General features: G+C 43.3%; 1 long non-coding RNA gene across 1 annotated transcript in view; it reads left to right on the top strand.

The window, feature by feature from the left end:
- Positions 1–22,711, top strand: part of LOC134346329 (uncharacterized) — a 47,978-nt gene that overhangs the window by 15,438 nt on the left and 9,829 nt on the right. Inside the window, exon 3 of the long non-coding RNA XR_010017908.1 lies at positions 21,110–21,219. This is a non-coding gene — a long non-coding RNA (uncharacterized LOC134346329). The remainder of the gene's footprint in view (positions 1–21,109; positions 21,220–22,711) is intronic.

The following is a 22,711-nucleotide window of genomic DNA, read 5'->3' as shown; positions in this document are numbered from 1 at the left end:
GTTCTCCTGCTTCAAAACATCCACCATTGTCCCTCTACCAAAAAAAACCAAGGTAACGTGTCTGAATGGCTGGCCTCCTGTTGCACTCACCTCAATAATAAGCAAATGCTTTGAGAGGCTGGTCAAGGACTACATCTGCAGCTTGCTACCACCTACACTGGAACCTCTACAATTCGCCTACCAACACAACCGATCAACAGATGACGCAATAGCCACTGCTCTACACACCGTCCTTGCACGTCTGGAAAAGGATGCTTCTGTGAGAATGCTGTTTTTGGACTACAGTTCAGCATTCAACACCATAATTCCATCCAGGCTCGACAGGAAGCTCAGAGACCTCAGCCTTCACCCTGCCTTGTGCAGTGGATCCTGGACTTCCTGTCAGATGGTCGGCAGGTGGTAAGAGTGAGCTCCCTCACCTCCACCCTTTGACTCTCAACACAGAAGCCCCTCAGGGCTGTGTACTAAGTCCCTTCCTTTACTCCCTGTATACCCATGACTGTGTCGCCACCCACAAGCTGCTAATTAAATTTGCCGAAGTCACGACATTGATTGGCCTAATCTTGAACAATAACGAGGTGGCCTGCAGGGAAGAAGTCATCTCTCTGACACATTAGTATCAAGAAAACAACCTCTCCCTCAATGTTGCAAAAACAAAGGAGCTGGTTATGGATTACAGGAGGAATGGAGATAAACTAACCCCTATTGACATCAATGGATCTGGGATTGAGAGGGTAAACAGCTTTAAGTTCCTCGGCATCCACATCACCGAGGACCTCACGTGGTCGGTACACAACAGCTGTGTGGTGAAAAAGGCACAGTAGCGCCTCTTTCACCTCAGGCGGTTGAGGAAGTTTGGTATGGGCCCCCAAATCTAAGAACTTCCTACAGAGGCACAATTGAGAGCATCCTGACTGGCTGCATCACTGCCCGGTGTGGGAACTGTACCTCCCTTAATTGATGAATTCTGCAGAGAGTGGTGCAGACAGCCCAGTGCATCTGTAGTTGTGAACTTCCCATGATTCAGGACATTTATAAAGGCAGGTGTGAAAAAAGGGCCCGAAGAATCACTGGGGACCCGAGTCACCCCAACCACAATCTATTCCAGCTGCTACCATCTGGGAAATGGTACCGCAGCATAAAAACCAGGACCAACAGCCTCCGGGACAGCTTCTTCCACCAGGCCATCAGACTGATTAATTCACACTGATCTGAGTGCATTTCTATGTTACGTTGACTGTTCTATTTATTATAAATGACTATGATTGCACATTGCACGTTTAGGCGGAGATGTAATGTAAAGATTTTTACTCATGTATGTGAAGGATTAAGAAATAAAGTCAATTCATTCAAATAAATGGCAGGTTCCTTTTGGAACATTAATGGGCAGAGGAATCTCGGGATGTGCATTATTATTTCCCTGAAATTGGCAACACAAGTAGTTAGGGTGGTAAAGAAGGTATACTTCATATTTGCCTTATCAGTCAGGATGTTGAAGGCAGATGCTCCACAAGTCATATTGCAGCTGTATAAAACTTCATTTAGGGCACATGTGGAACATTGTGCACAGTTCCTGTCCCTGCATTACAAGAAGGATCAGCAAATTTGTGGATGACAAAAGAAGTGTGTATTGGACAGCAAGGAAGACTGCTTGCAGTGGAATCAAGGCAAACTGAAAAAATGGGCAGAAAAATAAAACTGTGGAGTGTGGTAGAACAGAGGAATTTGGGAATACAGATAAATAATTCCTTAAAAATGGTATCACAAGTAGATAGGATCATAAAGAGAGCTTTTGGCACATTGGTCATCAAAAATCAATGTACTGAGTACAGAAGTTGGGATGTTATACTGAAGTTGCATAAAACATTATTGAGGCCTAATTTGGAACATGGTGTAAAGTTTTGATCACCTATCTACATGAAAGATGTGAATAAGAGTGAAAGAGTGTAGAGAAAATTTACAAGGTTGTTGCCCAGACTTGAAGACCCAAGTTATAAGGAAAGGTTGAACAGGTTAAGACTTCATTCCTAGAATGTCGGAGAAGGAGAGGAGATTTGATAGAGGTATACAAAATTATGAGGGCTATAGATAGGGTAAATGCAAGCTGGCTTTTTCCACTGAGGTTGAGTGAGACTAGAAGAGGGGTTCATGGGTTAAGGGTGAAAGGTGAAACGTTTAGGGAGAACATGAGGAGACACTTCTTTACTCAGAGGGTGGTGAGAGTGTGGAATGAACTTCCAGCAGAAGTGGTGGATGTGGGTTTGACTTCAACATTTAAAACAAATTTGGATAGGCACATGAATAGGAGGGGTATGGAGGCTATGGTCTGGGTGCAGGTCAATGCGACTAGGCAGAATGATAGTTCAGCATCGATGAGATGGGCCAAAGGGCCTGTTTCTATGCCGTATGTTCCATGACCTTCTGACAGGTACACCTCAAGTATGCATGCACAGTCCATTGTTCTACTCTCTTTATATTAATGACTATGCAATTAAAAACAAAACTCCTGCCATGGATAGCCCCAGGCCCAGCTGCAAAAGGAGGAGAGTTAGGTATAGGGCTAGGAACCCCATCCCATAAAAACTCAGAGCAAGAGAAATGCCAACAGAAGCTCCGAAGACCTCATCCCCGGGAGAGCAAGGATCTTTGATGAGCTACACCTGTGGACACCTTGAAAAACTGGCCCAGGCCAGTGGACTCTAGTGGGCTAGTGTTGCCAGCCTATGCCAAGTAGGGGTGAAGACCTTAAGAAGAAGAAGAATTAAAAACGACTCAAATACCATCTATAATTTTGTCAATTACTCCACCGTTGTTGGCAGAATCTCAGATTGGCGATGAGGAAGTGTTCAGAAGTGAGATAGATTGGCTGGTTGAGTGGTGTCACAATAACAACTTTGCACTCGGTGTCAGCAAGACCAAGGAGTTGAATGTAGACTTCAGGAACGGGAAGTTGAGTGAACACACAACAGTCCCATTGAGGGGTCAGTAGTTGAGCAGTTTTATGTTCCTGGGCATCAATATCTAAATAGATCTGTCCAGGGCCCAACGCATTGATGCAATCATGAAGAAGGCATGTCAACTTCTCTACTTGATTAGGAGTTTGAGGAGATTTTGTAAGTCACTGAAGACTTTAAATTTCTGTCGATGTATGGTGGAGAGCATTCTGACTGATTGCAACACATTCTGGCATGGAGCCCAGCACAGGATTCATGTGTTCAGCTAGTTCAGTCAGACTCCCTTCAGTTAGTCCTGACGAAGGGTCTCGGCCTGAAACATCGACTGCACCTCTTCCTACAGATGCTGCCTGGCCTGCTGCGTTCACCAGCAACTTTGATGTGTGTTACAGGATTCATGCTGCACATTCTAGCACAGGATCACAAGAGACGGCAGAGGGTTGTAATCTCAGCCTGTTCAATCACAGACACAACTCTCCTCATCATCCCAAACATCTTCCAAATGCAGTGGCTTGAGAAGGCATCATCCATTGCTAAGGACCCTTGTCATCCAGAACATGCTTTCTTCTTATTACTGCCATCGGAGCGGAAGCAAAGACCCATATTCAATGTTTTAGGAACAGCGTCTTCCCCTCCACCATCAGATTTCTGAAAGATCCATGAATCCATGAACACAATCTTGTTAAACCTTTTGTGTACACTGTTTATTTATTTTTGTAATTTATAGATTTTTACATCTTTACACTGTACTGCTGCGGCAAAGCAACACGTTTCATGTCTTATTCAGTGAAGGGATATGGGGAGAAGGCAGGAGATTGGGGCTGAGAGGGAAATGGATCAGTCATGATGAAATGGCAGAGCAGGCTTAATGGGCCAAATGGCCTAATTCTGTTCCTATATCCTATGGTCTTGTGATAATAACACTGATTCTGATACAACTCTCAGTGATGGACTAATTTTGTAGTTGTTCATGAGTACTATGTCGAACTTATTTCAAGATTCAAAGCTCTTAATTTGGTAAGCAGCATCATGTGTGGCACATTATCAAAGGCCTTCTGAAAGTCCAAATATACAACATCCACTGCATCCCCTTTATCTATCCTACTTGTAATCTCCTCAAAGAATTCCAATAGGTTCATCAAGCAAGATTTTCCCTTAAGCAAACCATGCTGACTTTGTACTCCAGAACCTCATCTTTAACAATTGTCACCAACATCTTCCCAACCACTGAGGTCAGGCTAGCTGATCGAGAATTTCCTTTCTGCTGCCTTCCTCCTTGCTTAAAGAGTGGAGTGACGTTTGCAATTTTCCAGTCCTCTGGCACCATGCCAGAGTCTAACGCTTATGAGAGATCCACAATCTCTCCCGCTGTCTCTTCCAGAACCCTGAGGTACAGCTCATGTGGTCCGAGTGACTTATGTACCCTTAGGTCTTTCGGTATTTTGAGCACCTTCTCCCTTGTAATTATCACTGCACCCACTTCTCTTCCCTCACACCCTTCAACATCTGGCAAGGACTAGCACACTAGGGTTGGGGGGAAATGGTTGGGTAGGAGAAGGGGGGGATGATGTGGGAAGCTCGGAGATGATTGGTGGAAGAGGTAGAAGGCTGAAAAAGAATGAATTTAATAGAAAAGGACAGCGGACCATGGAATAAAGGGAAGTAAGTTTAAATTGACTGGTAAAACTAGTCCAAACCTATCCGATGGACTACTTATAGTCCACTTAATGGAGACACACTGGAATAAACTCAGATATGGTCCTCTGTCTCCTCCAATCAGATTCATTCTCCCTCAGTCCTTTACCTCTTCTACTTAGTTACCTGAAGGACCGTGGAATAAATGGAAGAAGGTGGGGAACTACAGGAAAGTGATGGATAGATCATGGGGGTGTGGGAGGAGAGTGTGTATCCATTAAGTGGACCATAAGCAGTCTGCTGATAGATTTAGCTAAGTTTTACCAGCCAATTTTGAACTTTCTTTATTATGACACAGAAAAAAAGCTATTCAGTTTGTTGGATCGAGAAAGGCAATCCCCTTTTCTTCTCTGTCTAGCTCTACAACTTCTTTGTAACCTTCCCAATACAAAGACCAACATTTCATTAATCATTTTAGCATGAGCATCACCAAAGACTTGCTGGTATGACAATTACCCTGAATGATGTGTTTAAACCTCACCAAAAGATTTGTGAACAAACTCCAAGTTAACTCTCAGGTGCAGGTTCTCTGCAGTGCTCATTGCTATCTCTCAACCAAACTGACCATACCAGATTCAACAAACAATCAGCTGGAAGAACTCAGCAGGTCAAGCAGCATATGCGGGAGGAAAGGAATTGTTGATGTGTCAGGGTAAAACTGCATCAAGACAACAGATTATCTGACTATAGCAGATTATCTGGCCAAGATCTCTTTTCTGTTTGTGAGGCAGTTTAGACCTTCAATCTGTCCAAAGTATCTCTGACGTTTTCTGCATCATAGTAATGAACTTCAAAAATTCTGAATTAGCTGTAAAGTTTTCTCTGGCATCCTGAAATAAAGAAATTTCAAATTGGGTGTGTAGCAGATGGCCTATTCGCTACTACCTGTTTGGGTTCCTTGTTGTAGTAAAATGCTGGTTTGCTTTGCATTCAAGTCTATTTTTATTTTAAGTTTTGTTTTCCTTTATTGATCTGTGTTACATCATCATGTCTATCACTGCATCTTATTCTGAATATGATCTCTTTGTTTTAGAGCAGCTGAAACTACTTTGTGAAGGCCCATATTTCCTATAACCCATGACTCAGACAATGTGAAGTTGTAAGCAATTTAGAATATGAATGAGATGTAAATCACTTTCCTCATCATTCATTTGTAGGAAAACAATTTTTACCATTGCAACATAGGAACAGCTTGCATTTACATAGCACTCCTCTTGTAAATGTATGCCTCAGAGCTGTTAAGCATGCCAGTATCATTCTTGCAAAATTTAAAGTAACCAAAGCATACACACGTTTCTTAGAGGTTTTACACTTCATTTATTTTGTATTAGTGCAACACAAGTCAACTTTGGGTGTTCTCACTTAGTCAAGGTTCTCCATATAGGAAGTATACACTGAGGCTACGTCCACACAACGCCAGATAATTTTGAAAATGCCGGTTTTGAGTAAAAACGACAGGTGTACACGCTAAGCGTTTTTCAAAATATCTCTGTCCACACTAACACGCATATTTGGGCGAATCTCCTCTACTGGGCACGCGCAGGACACACGGAAAACAAGCGAAGAGGAAATGGTATACTTAGTGCGCGTTTGTTCAGTTACAGAGTAGAAAAACTTGAAAGGAATTGCTCTTGGCTCTCGCGCAGGAGGACTTAAAACTAAAAAAAACAAATACTGGAGCGTATGGAGACAACCGACAGGGAGTTCACGGACAGTATGACCCAGCTGACGACGAACATTGAAAAACTGACTAACTCTGTTGCATTAATAAAGCACCTTGTTAAATGTATAAAACATGTCTGCATCAGTGTTATCTTGCATTTCCACACAATGTTGCATTAGGCTGTTACACTTCTATTGTCAGAGAAGTACTTGCATAAATAGGTAAACCACCTTCATACAAGCAAGGACAGAAAACAGGGCAAAGTGAGTATACTTATTTATTCAGTAAGCTATGGGTCAAAGTATTTGGTGAGTACATTTCTAACTCTTCTGGCTTCAGTCTCGTTGCTGTCTGTTCTGAAATTGTTAGGTTCTGCGAAGTGCAGAATCAAATATTGCTGTGATGATTGTATGCTCTAGTATCAATTGTTTGGCGACAACAAAGTAGTAATAATAATAATAATAATAATAAGAAGAAGAAAACAATAAAATGCTGGGGTTGCCATCTGTTCTGGCACGTCATGACAGCAGTTTTAAAAAGCTCCGATTACCCCGTACACACTGCAACGGATATTAGGCGTCTTCAGATTTATTCACTCTGGAGACCGTCTCTGAAAATCTCCGTTTTCGGGGGCTGAAAACGCCGTTTCAGTGTGGACGGAAGATCAAAACGAAGAGAAAAAGCCTCGTTTTCAAAATTATCCAGCGTAGTGTGGACGTAGCCTGAGCGCCCAGTAATCCCACACCCCTCCCCAGATAAATTCCTGAGGACACGTTGGAATGTATAGCAGGGGAAAGAGTTCAGAAGAAGCGAGCAGAGGCACCACAGTACTTGAGGAGATATTGTATTGCACTTAGAAAGGGCTAATAGGAAGTTAGATTTTAGCAGAGTGGCCATTGTGGAAATGGGCCAGTGTTAGAGTGAGGAGTTCAGGCTTTGGTTCAAGAGGCTTCAGTGAGAAGGGGTGAAAGCTGAACATTGATTTTTTTTGTTTAATTTTTCTTCTTTTCTTTCTTATTACATAGTTAGAGCAGTGGGGATGTCAGACAGGATAGTGGAATGCTCCTCTTGCGGGATGTGGGAAAGCAGGGAGACCTCCAGAGTCTCTGATGACTACACTTGCAAGAGGTGCATCCCGCTACAGCTTCTTACAGACCAGGCTAAGGAACTGGAGCTGGAGCTGGATGAACTCCAGATCATTCAGGAGTCTGAGGTGCTGATCGACAGGACATACAGGGAGGTAGTTACACCCTGGTGCAGGACACTGGTGACTGAAAGAAGGGGAAATGCGGATAGACAACCAGTGCAGAAAACCCCTGTAGCTATTCCCCTCAACAACATGGGGATCAACTGGTGAGGGGAATAGACAGGAGGTTCTGTGGATGAGAACAAGATTCCCAGATGATACGTTGCCTCCCAGGTGCCAGTTTCAGGGATATCTCAGACCAAGTCCACTGTATTCTTAAGTGGGAGGATGAGTAGACAGAGGTCATGGTTCACGTTGGTACAAATGACGTGGAGAAGAGGGGTGATGAGGTCCTGTAAAAAGTGAGTTAAGTGCTAAGTTAAAGGACAGGACCTCCAGGGTTGTAATATCAGGATTATTATCCATGCCAAGTGCTAGTGAGGCCAGAAATAGGAAGATTATAATTTTAACGCATGGCTAGGGAAATGGTGTAGGAGGAAGGGCTTCAGATTTTTGGATCAATGAGCCCTCTTCCAGGGAAGGTGGAACCTGGACAGAAGGGACGGTTTTCACCTGAACTGGTGGGGTCTAATATCCTTGTAGGATGGTTTGCTAGTGCTGCACTGGGAGTGGGGGGAGGGGAGTTTGTAGAGCAGGGGTTGAGAACTAGAGTGCCAAAACAGATGGTGGAATGGTTATGGAGAAATGAATCAAAAGTTTGAGCATAGTGGGACTATACTGTAATGTACTGAGCTGTGTATGTTTCAATGCCAGGAGTATTGTAGGAAAGGCAACTGAGCTTAGGGCATGGATCAGCATGTGGAATGATGATATTGTAGCCATTAGTAACACTTTGTTGCAGGAGGGGCAGGACTGCCAGTTCAATATTCCAGGGTTCTGTTGTTCTAAATGTGATAGATCAAGAGGAATTAAAGCAGGAGGGGTGGCATTACTCATTAGGGAAATTGTCACGGCAATGCTCAGTCAGGACAGACTGGAGAGCTCAGCAATGAAGCTTTATGGGTAGAAATGAAGAATAAGAAATGAATGACCATGTTAATGGGATTATATTATAGACCACCCAACAGTCTGCGCGAATTAGAGGAGCAAATTTGTAGAGAGATTGCAGACTGTTTCAAAAAACATAAGGTTGATGTAGTAGATGATTTTAACTTTCCATATATTGACTGGGACTCCCATACTGTAAAAGGGCTGGATGGGAAAGAGTCTGTCAAATGTGTTCAGGAACGTTTCCTTCATCAGTATATTGAAGGGAGGGCAATGCTAAGTCTCCTATTAGGGAATGAGCCAGGGCAGGAGACAGAAGTTTGTGTAGGAGAGCACTTTACATCTAGTGATCATAATGCCATTAGTTTCAAGATAATTATGGAGAGGGATAGGGCTGCGGGTTGAGATTCTAAATTGGAGAAAGGCCAGTTTTGCTGGTATCAGAAAGGATCTGGAAAGTGTGGATTGGGACAAGTTGTTTTCTGGCAAAGGTGAACTTAGTAAGTGAAATTTCAAAAGTGAAATTTTAAGAGTGCAGAGTTTGTATGTTCCTTTCAGAATAAAAGGCAAGGATAACAGCTTTAGGACATGACAATTTGAATGCTGAACTGCTTACTATAATCTGGGAATGGGGACAAGTACCCAAGGACTGGACAAAGGGAGTTATTGTTGGGATCCCCAAGAAAGGAGCGCTAAGTGATTGCAATAACTGGTGTGGCATCACACTTCTGTCAGTGTCCAGCAAGATTCTTGCCAAAGTCATTGTCCAACGAATTACAGATGCTGTTGATGTGTGCTTGACAAAAGAACAAGATGGCTATAGGAGGAACAGAGGCTTTGTCAACCAGATCTTCACACAATATAACATCACAGAACAGTAAAAAGAGTGACAGAGACAACTGCATCTGAATTTTGTGGACCTGGAAAAGGCTTCCACAGGGAGAAACTCTAGCGAATTCTCGATCATATGGGATTTCTTCCAAAATTGTCCAACTTATCCAGAGTTTCTATGCTAACTTCACCAGCACAGTAGGGGACTGTAATTTGACCTCTGAACTCAAGACAGGAGTCAGACAAGGCTGTGTAATGCCAGCAATATTATTTAGAGGGAAACAACAAAAGAAAAGCAGAGAGAGTCATTAGACAGACTCTATTCTCTAGTTCAGAAGACTGTGACTTTGTGGATAACCTCACATTACTGTAACATACACACCAGCACATGCAAGAGAAAACTCAGCACCTGTGCACCTTTGGCGGACAGGTTGGATTCAGAGTCAGCTAGAGAGAAACAGAGAACATGACCCTCAATATAGGGTCTCCTCCTCACATCAAGGCATATGGCGTCAACTTACCCAGCACCAGCAGATTCACCTACCTGGGCAGCATCATTCGGCAGGATGGTGGGACCAAGGGCTATATCCAGTGCAAACTCAGCAAAACTAAAACATCTTCAGATCAGTGAGCAACATATGGGGATCAGCCAAGTACAGGGTCCGCACCAAGGTGAAGCTGTGCCAGAGCTGTATTCTGTCTGCACTATTGTATAGGTCAGGATGCTGGCATATGACAGACAACAACCTTTCCAAGCTGTCGTCATTCCACACCATGAGCCTCTGGAAGATCCTCAGTATTTTTGACCAAGAAAGACCTCCAAACATGTCCCACTCCTTCACTGTCATCAATAGGACATGGTCACAATCATTATGAGGAAACATTGGACACCCGATGGGAAGAGAGACCAACTCCATCATCAAGCATACATATTACTGCACCCCTGAAGAGCGGAGAAAATGCGGGACATGAAAAACAACTTGGCGCTGGACTGTAGAGGCGGAAATGAGGATTCTGAACCACACCCAGGGCACAATTGATAAGATGGCCAAGGACAAGCAGAGATGGAGGACCTTCATTGCTGCCCTAACTGCCAGCGGTGTAACAGGAATTTATTATCATCATCATCATCATCATCATCATCATCATAACAGCTTCAGGGAATCTTAGTTTTTGAGAGGTATTGAAGCCCTGGTTAATAAAAAGAAGGAACTGCATAGCAGGTATGGGCAGGAAGGAGCAAATGAGGTACTTGAGGAGCATAAGAAATGCAAGAGAACACTTAAGAAGAAAATCCGGAGGACTAAAAGAATGCATGAATTTAATCTAGCAGACAAGGTGAAGGAGAATACTCAGGGCTCCTACAAATAAATTAAGAGCAAAAGGATAAAATTGGTCCTCTGGAAGATGAGAGTGGTCTTCTATGCATGGAGTCAAATGAGATGGGGGAAATCTTAAATGGATTTTTTGCGTCCGTATTCACTCAGGAGACAGACACAAAGTCTGCAGAAGTGAAAGCAGCAGAGAGGGCATGGATTGAAGACAGAGAACATAGGAGGAACTGTTTTCTGTCTTGAGGTAAATTAGGATGGATAAATCCCCAGGACTTGTGACATAGGTAGAAAAAGGGAGGAGGTCCTGAAGAGGGAATTCAGGGAGTTGGGTAGGAAGCTGAAAAGCAGGACATCCAGGGTAGTAATCTCAGGATTGCTGCCTGTGCCACATGCTAACGAGTGCAAGAATAACATGATCAGGCATATTAATGCGAGGCTGAGAGACTGGTATCAGGGAAGGACTTTGGGTTCTTGGATCACTGGGGCCACTTCTGGGGAAGGTACGACCTGTACAAAAAGGACGGGTTACACGTGAACCCAAAGGGGTCCAATATCCTAGCAGGCAGGTTTAATAGAGCTGTTAAGGAGGGTTTAAACCAATTTGGCAGGGGGATGGGAACCGGAGTGATAGGGCTGAGGAAGGGAAAAACAGAAATAAATCAAAGATAGTGTGCAACAGTGGTGATAGGAAGGACAGGCAGGAGATGAGGCATAATCACAGCCAGTGGGATGATTTACAACAGAAAACAACAAATACGGGACTGAAAGTGTTATATTTGAATACACGCAGCATAAGAAATAAAATGGACAATCTTGAAATGCAGCTACAGATTGGCAAGTATGACATTGTGGCCATCTCTGAGACTTGGCTAAAGGATGGCTGCCATTGGGAACTGAACGTCCAAGGATATACAGTGTATCAGAAAGATAGGCTAGTAGGCAAAGGGGTTGGTGTGGCCCTGTGTATAAGAAATAATATTTAATCATTAGAAAGGGATGACATAGGATTGGAAGGTGTAGAGTCCCTATGGGTTGAGTTAAGAAATGGCAAGGGTAAAAGGACCCTAATGGCAGTTGTATACAGGCCTCCAAACAGCAGCCAGGGTGTGGATTACACATTACAGCAGGAGATAGAAAAGGTGTGTCAGAAGGGCAATGTCATGATAATCGTTGGGGATTTTAACATGAAAGTGGATTTGGAAAACCAGGCCAGTATTGGACCTCAAGCGAGAGAATTTGTAGAATGTCTAAGGCATGACTTTTTAGGACAGCTTGTTGTTGAGCCCACTAGGGGATCGGCTGTGCTGGAATGGGTGTTGTGCAATTACATGGAGAGCTTAAGGTTAAGGAACTCTTAGGAAACAGTGATCACAATATGATCAAGTTCACTTTGAAATTTGAGAAGGAGAAACTAAATTCCAATGTGTCAGTATCTGAGTGGAATAAAGGAAATTACAATGGGATGAGAGGGGAACTGGCCAAAGTTGACTGGAAAGGGACAATAGGTTGAGTGAACTTGGCCTTTTCTCCTTGGAGCGACAGAGAATGAGGGGTGACCTTATAGAGGTGTATAAGATGATGAGACGCATTGGTCATGTGGATAGCCAGAGGCTTTATTTTCCCAGGGCTGAAATGGCTAACACGAGGGGGCATAGTTTTAAGGTGCTTGGAAGTAGGTACAGAGGGGATGTCAGGGGTAAGTTTTCACACAGAGAGTGATGAGTGCGTGGAATGCATTGCGGGTGACAGTAGTGGAGACGGATACAATAGGGTCTTTGAAGAGATTCTTAGATAGGTACATGGAGCTCAGAAAAATAGAGGGCTATGCGGTAGGGAAATTCTAGGCAGTTTCTAGAGTAGGTTACATGGTCGGCACAACATTGTGGGCTGAAAGGCCTGTAATATGCTGTAGATTTCTATGCCCTAGGTTCTAAGTTCTAAGAATAAGCCAGAAAATTATAGACCAGTGAGCCTGACATAAGTAGTGGATATGTTATTAGAAGGTATTCTAAAGGACCAGATATGTAAGTATTTGGATATACAGGGAGTATGACATGGCTTTGTGTGTGATAACCAACTTTATAGAATTTTTCAAGGAAGTTACCAGGAAAAATGTTGAAGGAAAAACAGTGGATGCTATCTACATGGACTTTAGCAAGGTCTTTGACAGGGTCCCACATGGGAGGTTGGACGAAAAGGTTCAGCCTCTTGTAAATTGGATTAGACATTGGCTTCGCTGGAGAAGCCGGAGAGAGGTGGTAGACAGTTGTTTCTCTGACCAGATGCCTGTGATGATAATATGGTAAACTGCATCAGCAAATTTGCAGATGACACCAAAAATGGGGGTGTATTGGACAGGGAGGGTGACTATCAAAGCTTGCCTTGTGATCTGGACCAGATGAAAAATGGCAGATGGGATTTAATGCAGACACATGTGACGTGTTGAACCTTGGGATGACAAACCAGGGTCACATCTACACAATGAGCAGTAGAGCAATGAGAAGCGTGGGAGAACAGGAGGACCTAGGAATACTCCATAAAAGCAGTGTCACAGGTAGATAGGGTTGTAAAGAAAGCTTTAAGCACATTGGCCTTCATAAATCAACGTATTGAGTACCGAATTTGGAATGTTATGTTGAAATTGATGAGGACTAACTTGGAGCATTGTGTGCAGTTTTGATCGCTCAGCTACAGGAAAGATGTCAATAAGGTCAAAAGAGTGCAGAGAAAATCTCCATCAGCACAGGGGCAACACAAGGCTGTGTGCTTCATCCCTGCTCTACTCGCGTTACACCGATGACTGTGCGGCTAAGCACAGCTTCAGTACCATATTCAGGTTTTCTGATGACACAACTGTTGTGAGTCGAATCAAAGGTGGTGATGAATCAGCATACAGGAGGGAGATTGAAAATTTGGCTGAGTCGTGTCATAACAACAACATCTCCCTCAGAATCAGAAATACTAAGTAACTAATTTTAGACTGCAGGAAAGGGAAACTAGAGGTCCATGAGCCAGTCCTCACTGGAGGATCAGAGGTGGAGAGGGTAGCAACTTCAAATTCCTGTCCTGAACCCAGCACTTGCCAAGAAAACATGGCAGCGCCTCTACTTCCTCAGGAGTCTGTGGAGATTTGGCATGACATCTAAAACTTTGACAAACTCCTATCGATGTATAGTGGAGAGTGTATTAACTGGCTGCATCACGACCTGGTGTGGAAACTCTAATGACCTTGAACAGAAAATCCTCCAAAGGTAGTGGATTCAGCCCAGTACATCATGGGTAAAGCCCTCCCAACCACTGAGCACATTGACATGAAATGCTGTTGCAAGAAGGCTGCACCCATCGTCAGTGATCCTCACCACCTAGGCCATGCTCTTCTCTCGCTGCTGCCATCAGACAGAAGGTCCAAGCGCTCAAGACTCACTCCACCAGGGTCAGGAACACCTACTGTCCTACAACCATCAGGGTCTTGAACAAAGGGGATAACTACACTCACTTGCCCATCCATTGAGATGTGTCCACAACCAATGATCTCACTTTAAGGACTCTTTATCTTGTTATTTCATGTTCTTTTTGATCCCATTATGGTTACTATTCTACGAATATGCTGAGTATGCCCACAGGAAATGAATCTCAGGGTTGTATATGGTGACATATAGGTACTTAGAAAATAAATTTACTTTGAACTTAGAACTTTATTGGAAAGGTTGAATAGTTTAATACTTTATTCCCCAGAGCGTAGAAGAATGAGGGGAGATTTGAGAGAGGTTTACAAAATTATGATGGGGCATAGATAGAGTAAATGCGAACAGGCTTTTTCCACTGTGGTTGGGAGAGACTAGAACTAGAGGTCATGGGTTAAGGGTGAAAGGTGAAATGTTTGAGGGGATCACGAGGAGGAATTTCTTCACTCAGAGGGTGGTGAGAGCGTAGAACAAACTGACAGTGGAAGTGGTGGATGAGGGTTCAACTTCAACACTTAAGTAAAATTCGGATAGGTACATGGACGGGAGGGGTATGGAAGGCTATATTTCAGGTGCAGGTCAATGGGAACAGGCAGATTATTAGATCAATAGGATTAGGTGGGATGAAAGCCTGTTTCTGTACTGTAAAAAGACCCTCTCTGATCTGCCTTGTTATTCTGGCCCAGAGGTCAGTGTGAGTCAGAAGGTGTTGCTTGATCATACCCCAAACGTTCAATCTGCCTTAGACATAACACCTGTCCTTTCACCATTGCTTCCTACCATCCAGAAACCCAGACAGTCCTTTCAGGTGAAGCAGCATTTCACTTGCTTGTGCTTCTTCCAATCTATTCGATTGCATTCATAATGTGGTCTCTAACTCCCTGAGAAACCAAGTGCGTTGTGAAACACTCGCATTCTCCCCACCGGGGAAACAATGGCTGCCTGCCACTTTAATTCTCCAGCCCACTTTCACTCCGATCTCTATGCTCGCGGCCTCCTGCAGTGTCAGAATGAGTCCCAGTACAAGTTTGAGGAAGAATATCTCATCTTCCGTCTGGGTATATTACAGTTTTCCTGACACGATACTGAGTCTCTACATTCATGTATCTCGCTCTATCTGTCATCAGTTTTTATTGTAATCTTGCCGGACCCGCTGATTGCCTCTGGCAATTTCTGTTTTTGTTTTATTTAATCTATGTATATTTATGTTCCATGTTTGAATGATGCATCTGAGATAACAAAAAGTATGCAAATTAATTTTGTGCAACGCAAGAGATTCTGCAGATGCTGAAAATCTTGAGCAACACGCTCAAAATGCTGGAGGAACTCAGCAGGTCAGGCAGCATCAATGGAAAGGAATAAACAGTCACTTTTTGGGCTGAGACCCTTCATGAAGACTGGAAAGGAAGGGGACAGAAGCCAGAATAAGAAGGGGGGGAGGGGAAGATGTACAAGCCTGAAGGTGATAGCTGAGACCAGGTGAGGGGGAAGATAGGTGGGTGGAGGAGAGGGGATGATGTCAGAAGCTGGAAGATGATGGGTGAAGAGAAAGGAATCTGATAGGAGATAACAGTGGACCATGGGATAACGTGAAGGAAGAGGGGAACCAGAGGGAGGTGATGGGCAGGTGAGGAGAAGAGAAAGAGGAAAAGGGAAGCCAGAATGGGGAATGGAAAAACAGAGAAGAGGGAGGGGAGAAAATGACCAGGTTAGAGAAATCAATGTTGATATGAACAGGCTGGAGGCTAACTAGACAGAGTAAAAGGTGTTGCTCCTCAACCCTGAGTGCGTCCTCATCGTGTCAGTAGAGCAGAGCATGGGCCGGCAAGTCAGAATTGGAATTAAAACTCAAATTAAAATTGGTGACCACCAGGAAGTCCTGCCTCTTGTGACGGACGGAGCGAAGGTGCTTGACTAAGTGGTCTTCCAACTTACGTCAGTCTCACCAGATACAGATTTGGAGTCCTGAATTATGGTGAGGGAAGAGATGTAGGGCAGGTGTATTACTTGTCCTGTTTGTAACAATAATTCAAAATCAGGTTTAATATTATTGGCATATACCGTGAAATTTGTTGTCTTTGCGACAACAGTACAATGAAATACATAATAATAGAAATAAAACTGTGAATTACAGTAAGTATATATAGAAATATATGTAGTGCAAAAATAAATATTTTAAAGAAGTAGTGAGGTAGTGCTCATGGGTTAACGTCCATTCATAAATCGGATGGCAAAGGGGAAGAAGCTGTTCCTGAATCATTGAGAATGTGCCTTCAGGCTTCTGTACCTCCTTCCCGAATGTAGCAATGTGAACAGGGCTTGTCCTGGGTGATGGGGTAAGTTCTAGGAGGGAGATCAGTACGGAAGGACAAGTGACAAGGAGTCACAAAGTGCGATTCTTGGGGAACGCAGGGAGTGGGGATAGGGAAAGACGTGGTTAGTTAAAGTTGGTGGAGGATGATGAGCTGAACTGGAGGCTCATGGGGTGGTAGGTAAGGACAAGATGAGCCCTATGCCTGTTTTGGTGGCAGGAAGATGGTGTGAGTGTGTATGCGAGGGAAATGGAGAAGATTCGGGTGGGGGCAGCATCAATTTTGTTTAACAACAGTTTTATTCAAATATTAGAACTTATTCTATCAGTCATTGAGTCAGAAGCAGGTCTTTCAGATCTATTCATTCACTCCAACCATGATGTCCATCCAAACTAGTCCAATTTGCTTGCATTTGGCACATATCCCTCTAAACCTTTACTATCCATGTACCTATCTAAAAATTATTTTAACTTTGTAATTCTATCCACCTCTACAGGCTCGTCGGACACTCGTTCCATATACCCATCAGCTAGTTTTGGAAAGCGTTGCTTTTCATGACCTTTTAAATATTTGCCCTATCACCTTAGGTCTGTGTTCTCTAGTTTTAACTCCTATACCCTGGGATAAAAACTGTGACCATTCACCTTATCTATGCCACCATAAGGTTATTCTTGTCCTTCTGTGCTCCGGGGAATAAAGCCTCAGCCTCAGCCTGTCCTTATAACTCAAGCCCTATATTCCTGGTAATATTCTCGTAAATCTTTCCTGCACCCTTTCCAAATTAATGATGTCCTTCCGAAAGCTGGCTGACCAGAACTGCATGCAGTTGTGGTCTCATCAACAACCTATAACATTCCAACTCCTGTATTCAACTTCCTAACCAATGGCAGCAAGTGTGCCAAATGACTTCTTCACCACTTTCTACCTGTGTTACCACTTTAAAAGGAACTATGTCCCTGGAGTCTGAGCTCTCCCTATTAGATAACACCATACTGGGCCATGGCTTTCGCTGTGTAAGTCCTACTCTAGTTTGACTAAAATGCAGCTGCTCGTATTTGTCCAAGTTAAATCCTACCTGCAATTGCTTGGCCCACCTCTGTGTTTCATCCAGATCCTGTTATAATCTTTCTTCACCTTTTTATTGATGTGCCACAAGAAAGCACGTAGAATGACTTCAAACAGAACCTGCCAGAGCCCTCATATTTGCTGTCTTTTTTCCATAAAACATCCACAGAAGTTCCATTGATTATCAGTTTAAGATAACATATTTCTCTGTCCTTGCACAGGGAATCAATGCAAATCTTCCTAATGTTTAACCCTTGCATTGGACACTGGGAATGAATCCACTTTATTAAATATAATATTCAACAGTGCATGACATTTTGAAAAAAGCCGGCACTGTATTGTCAAATCCAAACATTTCTCTTACATGAATATTTAATGGTTCAATATAAGAAATGGGTGGGAGTTTCTTCTCACTGATGTTAAGACTATATATGGCCACCTATTTGCAGTTCTTCCAGGATTGTCTAGACTTGGCATGTTGCACTTTGGCCCCATCTACCCCGTGGATACATTTGTTTGGGTGGGTGCGTGTGGTAGAGAAGGCTAGCTGGACTCCTCCCGCCCTTTCCAACCCATTGGAACTCTGGTGGTAACTGGAATCAAACAGGTCAAACCAGTCCTAAAGGTGTTGAAAATCTGGCCTGCGCGTGCAATCTCTGCTCTGCAGGGTTGCTTTGATAACACTAACTGGAGAAAGCTCAGGGAGGTTGCTACCTTTGGCAACCGTGTTTACATTGAGGAATATGTGGATTCTGTGACCAGCTGTGTACTGAGGATGTTACCATCACAAAACACATCCGGGTGAGGGCAAATCAGAAGCCATGGTTACCACAGAGGCCTGTGCCAGGCTGAGGGATCGTGATGCTGCCTTTAGATCAGGGGATGCGACAGCTCTCAGCAAGAACCGTGCTTTCTCGCTCCATCAGGAAATGAGAGCATTCTCAGAGAATTTACAGCCACTTCTGTGCTGCCAGAGACATGAGGCGCATGTGGCAGGGAATTTAACAGTCTACCCTGCATGTGTGACCAGGATGCTTCACTCCCTGAGAGACTGAATGTCTTCTATGCCCAGTTTGATGCTGGCAGGAAAGGCACCCCTCGCCCCAGGGGAGCAGACACTCCATCTGGCTGAAGCTGAGGTGAGGAAGATCCTGGCCAGAGTCAGCCGGCGGGGCCCAATGATGTACCTGGTCGGGTTCTGAAAGACTGTGCAGCCCAACTGGTGGAAGTGCTTATGGATATATTCAACATCCCTCTGGAACAATCTATTGTCCCCTCGGTTTTCAAGGCAGCAACCATCATTCCAGAGATCAAAGAAGGCGACAATAAATGTCTATCTTCAAGTGGCATTAACTGTGAAATATTACCATTACGAAATACTTTGAGCAGTTGGTCATGGCTAAATTGGACCCTTTCCAGTTCACTTATTGCTCAAATTGATCCACTGACGATGCAACCGTCCTGTCCCACATGGAAAATGGGGCCTCACAAGCCTGACTTATGTTTATAGACTTCAGTTTGGTGTTCCACACCACTGTACCCCAGAAACTGGTGGGGAAATTGTCCTCTCTGGGTCTCAATGCCTCCCTATGTAATTGGCTCCTGGACTTGTTACCAGTAAGGTCACAGTCAGTCCATATGGGCAGCAATGTCTCTCGTCCCATTATGCTGAGCAACGGCACTCTCCAAGCCTGTATGCTCAGCCTGATGCTGTTCACACTGCTGACACGTGATTGTTTTGCAGGATCCAGCTCAAACAGTGTCATTAGGTTTGTGGATGACACCACAGTGGATGGTCCCATCAAGAATGATGATGAGACGGAGTACAGAGAGGAAGTGGTGTGACTGATGGATTAATGTGAGACAACAAACCCAAGCCTGAATTTGGAGAAGACCAAGGAAATCACTGTGGACTTCGGAAGGTGCAGACGAACCATCCTCCTCTGCAAATACGTGGCTCCTCCATAGAGAGAGTTAAGTGCACCAAGTTCCTAGGAGTTCACATCACAGATGGCCTCACCTGGTCCCTCAATATCACCTCCCTGAACAAAAAAGCACAGCAGCACCTCCACTTCCTTAGAAGACTGAGGTAAGCGAGGCCCCCACACCCCATCTTAACTGCATTTTACGGGAGCACCACTGAGAGCATCCTGACAAGTTGCATCTCCGTCTGGGAAGGGAGCAGTGGAGCATTGGACCAGAAGTCCCAACGAAGGTCTGTGAGAGTGGCTGAGAGGATCATAGGGTCTCCCTATATCCATCAGGGACATTTATCGGAGTATTGTTTATGTGGGGCCCTTAGTATTATCAAGAATCCCACGCATCCATCCAGCATCCTCTTTGACTTTCTACCATCAGGCAGGAGACTATGATGCATAAAAACAAGGACGGTCAGGATGAGAAACAGTTTCTTCCCTCAGGCCATCTGGCTTCTGAACTCCCTGCCGCATTGCATTCGAAGTGTCACTGGATAACCCATTCCCTGCCTTACAATATTTAATATTAATGCACTCTAGTTTGTTATTTATGTGCGATTCATCTGTAGACTTTATCCTTACCTTCATAAGTTATCGTGTGTTACGTGTACTACTGTGCTTTATATCCTGGTTCAAAGAAATGTTGTTGCGTCTCTATATACATAATATGGTTATATCTGTTATATGCATGTATATAGTTAAATGACAATAAACTTGACTTGAATTTACCAGCTGAGATCCAGCCATCAGAAGAAGAGACAAGGTTAGGGAGGAAGCCTTGCCTTCTGCTGAAACTTGGGGTGGAGGTGCACTAAGGGCTGGTGGGAAGGAAAGGAAAGGAAATTGCCTTTTAAACTCACGAGAGAGCATAGGCCATCAACTTTTTGCTGTTTTACAAGGTCGAGTCACTAGCTCGATGCTCAACCCAGCACGGATGGAAAGCGTGCCTGGGGAGCCAGCTGGATTCGAACTCAGGAGCCTTCGCTCCGAAGTCCGGCACTGATGCCACTACGCCACCAGAAGGGCTGGTGGGGCTTTGTTAAAATTTGTAACATTTTTAAGATTGTTTCAATTGATTAAAAGAATTAACTTTATTTTTAATGTAGAATTAACTAAAATACTACAAAATAATATTTAAAAAACATTAAGATAAGTGCATTTGCTAACAATTGAATGGAGCTTACTTACCTTTTCCCACCCAAGTTGCTGCAGGAAGGGAAGAGTGGAGAGTCAGTGGGTATGGCTCTGCTGAGCATCTCCACATGGAGTCCCCAAGCATCAGTCACTCAGCTTGCCCTAGACCTAGAGTAAAGTCATGAGTAACTTCCCTTGGCACCCTTCAGCAAACAATACCTTAAGTATATCAGAAGAAAACTTAAAGTAATGAGGTAGGACTGAGGCTATTGGCTGGCCAGTTCCCATTTCCTCAGAGCCATACTGTCAAGTCTACCACCTTCATTTGCACAGATGGGTAGCCAGCAGGTAAGTCTATAGTTCTAGAACATTCAGCTGTGTTTGCTGAGGTATTGCCCCACACCTATATTTGCTGAGTGAAAAGTAATCTGTACCATTCAAAATGAATGCTTCCATGTTGATGCTGGTTGATCTGTTGATGTTACAGCTACAAATAGGACTTGGGTGGCACTGTGACCAACCGGCTTGTAAGATGCAATTCCCATTGCTGTTCCAATTGCTCGCACAGCGGAAAGGGAAATCAGGCGCACAACTGCAGTAAGTGTTTCAGTTGAATTCACTCCAGTTTTAAGGTGTAACTCCAGCAGCTGGAAGAGAAAATCAATAGGGAGCTGAGTCTTTGGTTTCCCACAGTTTGGTTTGTTTTCATAAGGAGCAATGACAGATGTTAAATACATTCACCCAGATAAAGGCCCACTGTACCAAACAATATGTTAATGTAATGTGGCATATTTCCCATTATTACAGCTGGGCAGTTGCCAGGTACGTAATTCGTTCACTGTGGAGAGTGTAAAGTCCTCTCCTCAAGGAATTCCACTGATCAGAAAACTTAAACTGTAATGTTAGTAAAGGAGCAGAATGCACACACATACGACTATGGCCGTATTACATATAAATGCCTAGAACTGATAGTCATTTAGGTTGGCACTCATACGTATTTAATGAAGCCAGTAAAAGAACTGGTTACTGGTGGCTTGATGAAGGATCTGATTGTGATGTGTAAGGGGAGTACAGATGAGCTAATGACGCCTGAAATAGAAGAGCCCTCTTTCATTGATTTACTCTTGAATATATTAATGAGTGTTTTTTTTTGTATATTTTGATTCTATCAGTTTGATGCAGTCAATAATATTATAGTGATTTTATCTGCGAAGTTTCAGATTGTGCAGATAATTTAATCCATGAACTGTTTCAAACAAGGTGCAGTGATGATAAAAATGGTAATTATCTATGGTTCTGGGATCATAATTACTATCTGATGGCTCCATAGACTTGAGCCATTGTATAAATAATTAATTCACTATAGTCAAGGGTATTATTTTAAAAGATGACTATAGCCTTTTACTGCATTACTGCTAAAACATTTAATCTCTAATATGACTAAGACACACTATGGCATTACCACCATCTGTGATAGTGAAAAGTATACGTAAATATTAGGCTCATCAGCAAGAACTGCTTATTATAACTTATTAGGCACTCAAATGATTACAAATACAATAGAGCAATTTTCACCACTATCTGTAGTTACAATAGTCTGACAGCATAAGAAAGGCAATTGAAAAATGTTTTTAACAGGGATATGGTTACGGTTTTAATCATTATTTCGTAAATGGAGATACCCATTAAATGGATTTCTTCAGTGAGATGAATTTGGATTAAGTGATAAATATATTAATACCAGATATTTTCTCATTGTATCTACAGCACTGGGTTTGGCACTAATAGTGTCACCATTCAGTACTAATCAATTGACTAAATTGTTTTTCCTTACTGTATTTGCAAGAATAAGTAGGGTCTTGCAGAGAAAGCACACTTCACTCACAAAATTAAATTGTGCTCACAGATTTATCTAACTTTGGGCCTGCCATTTATCAGATATATCTGATGGCTCTAAAAAAGGTCATGAAACCTCTCCTATAAATAAAAGAACCAATATCATTAGGAAACAAAAGAAAATCTGCAGATGCTGGAAATCCAAGCAACTCACACAAAATGTTCTTTTTTTTACTCCAGTCCTGCTGAAGGG

This window comes from Mobula hypostoma, chromosome 1 (assembly GCF_963921235.1).
Source record: "Mobula hypostoma chromosome 1, sMobHyp1.1, whole genome shotgun sequence".
In the NCBI taxonomy this organism is placed as follows: Eukaryota; Metazoa; Chordata; class Chondrichthyes; order Myliobatiformes; family Myliobatidae; genus Mobula; species Mobula hypostoma.
The sequence above is the reverse complement of the archived record's forward strand: the minus strand, read 5'-3'. Positions and strand labels throughout refer to the sequence as shown.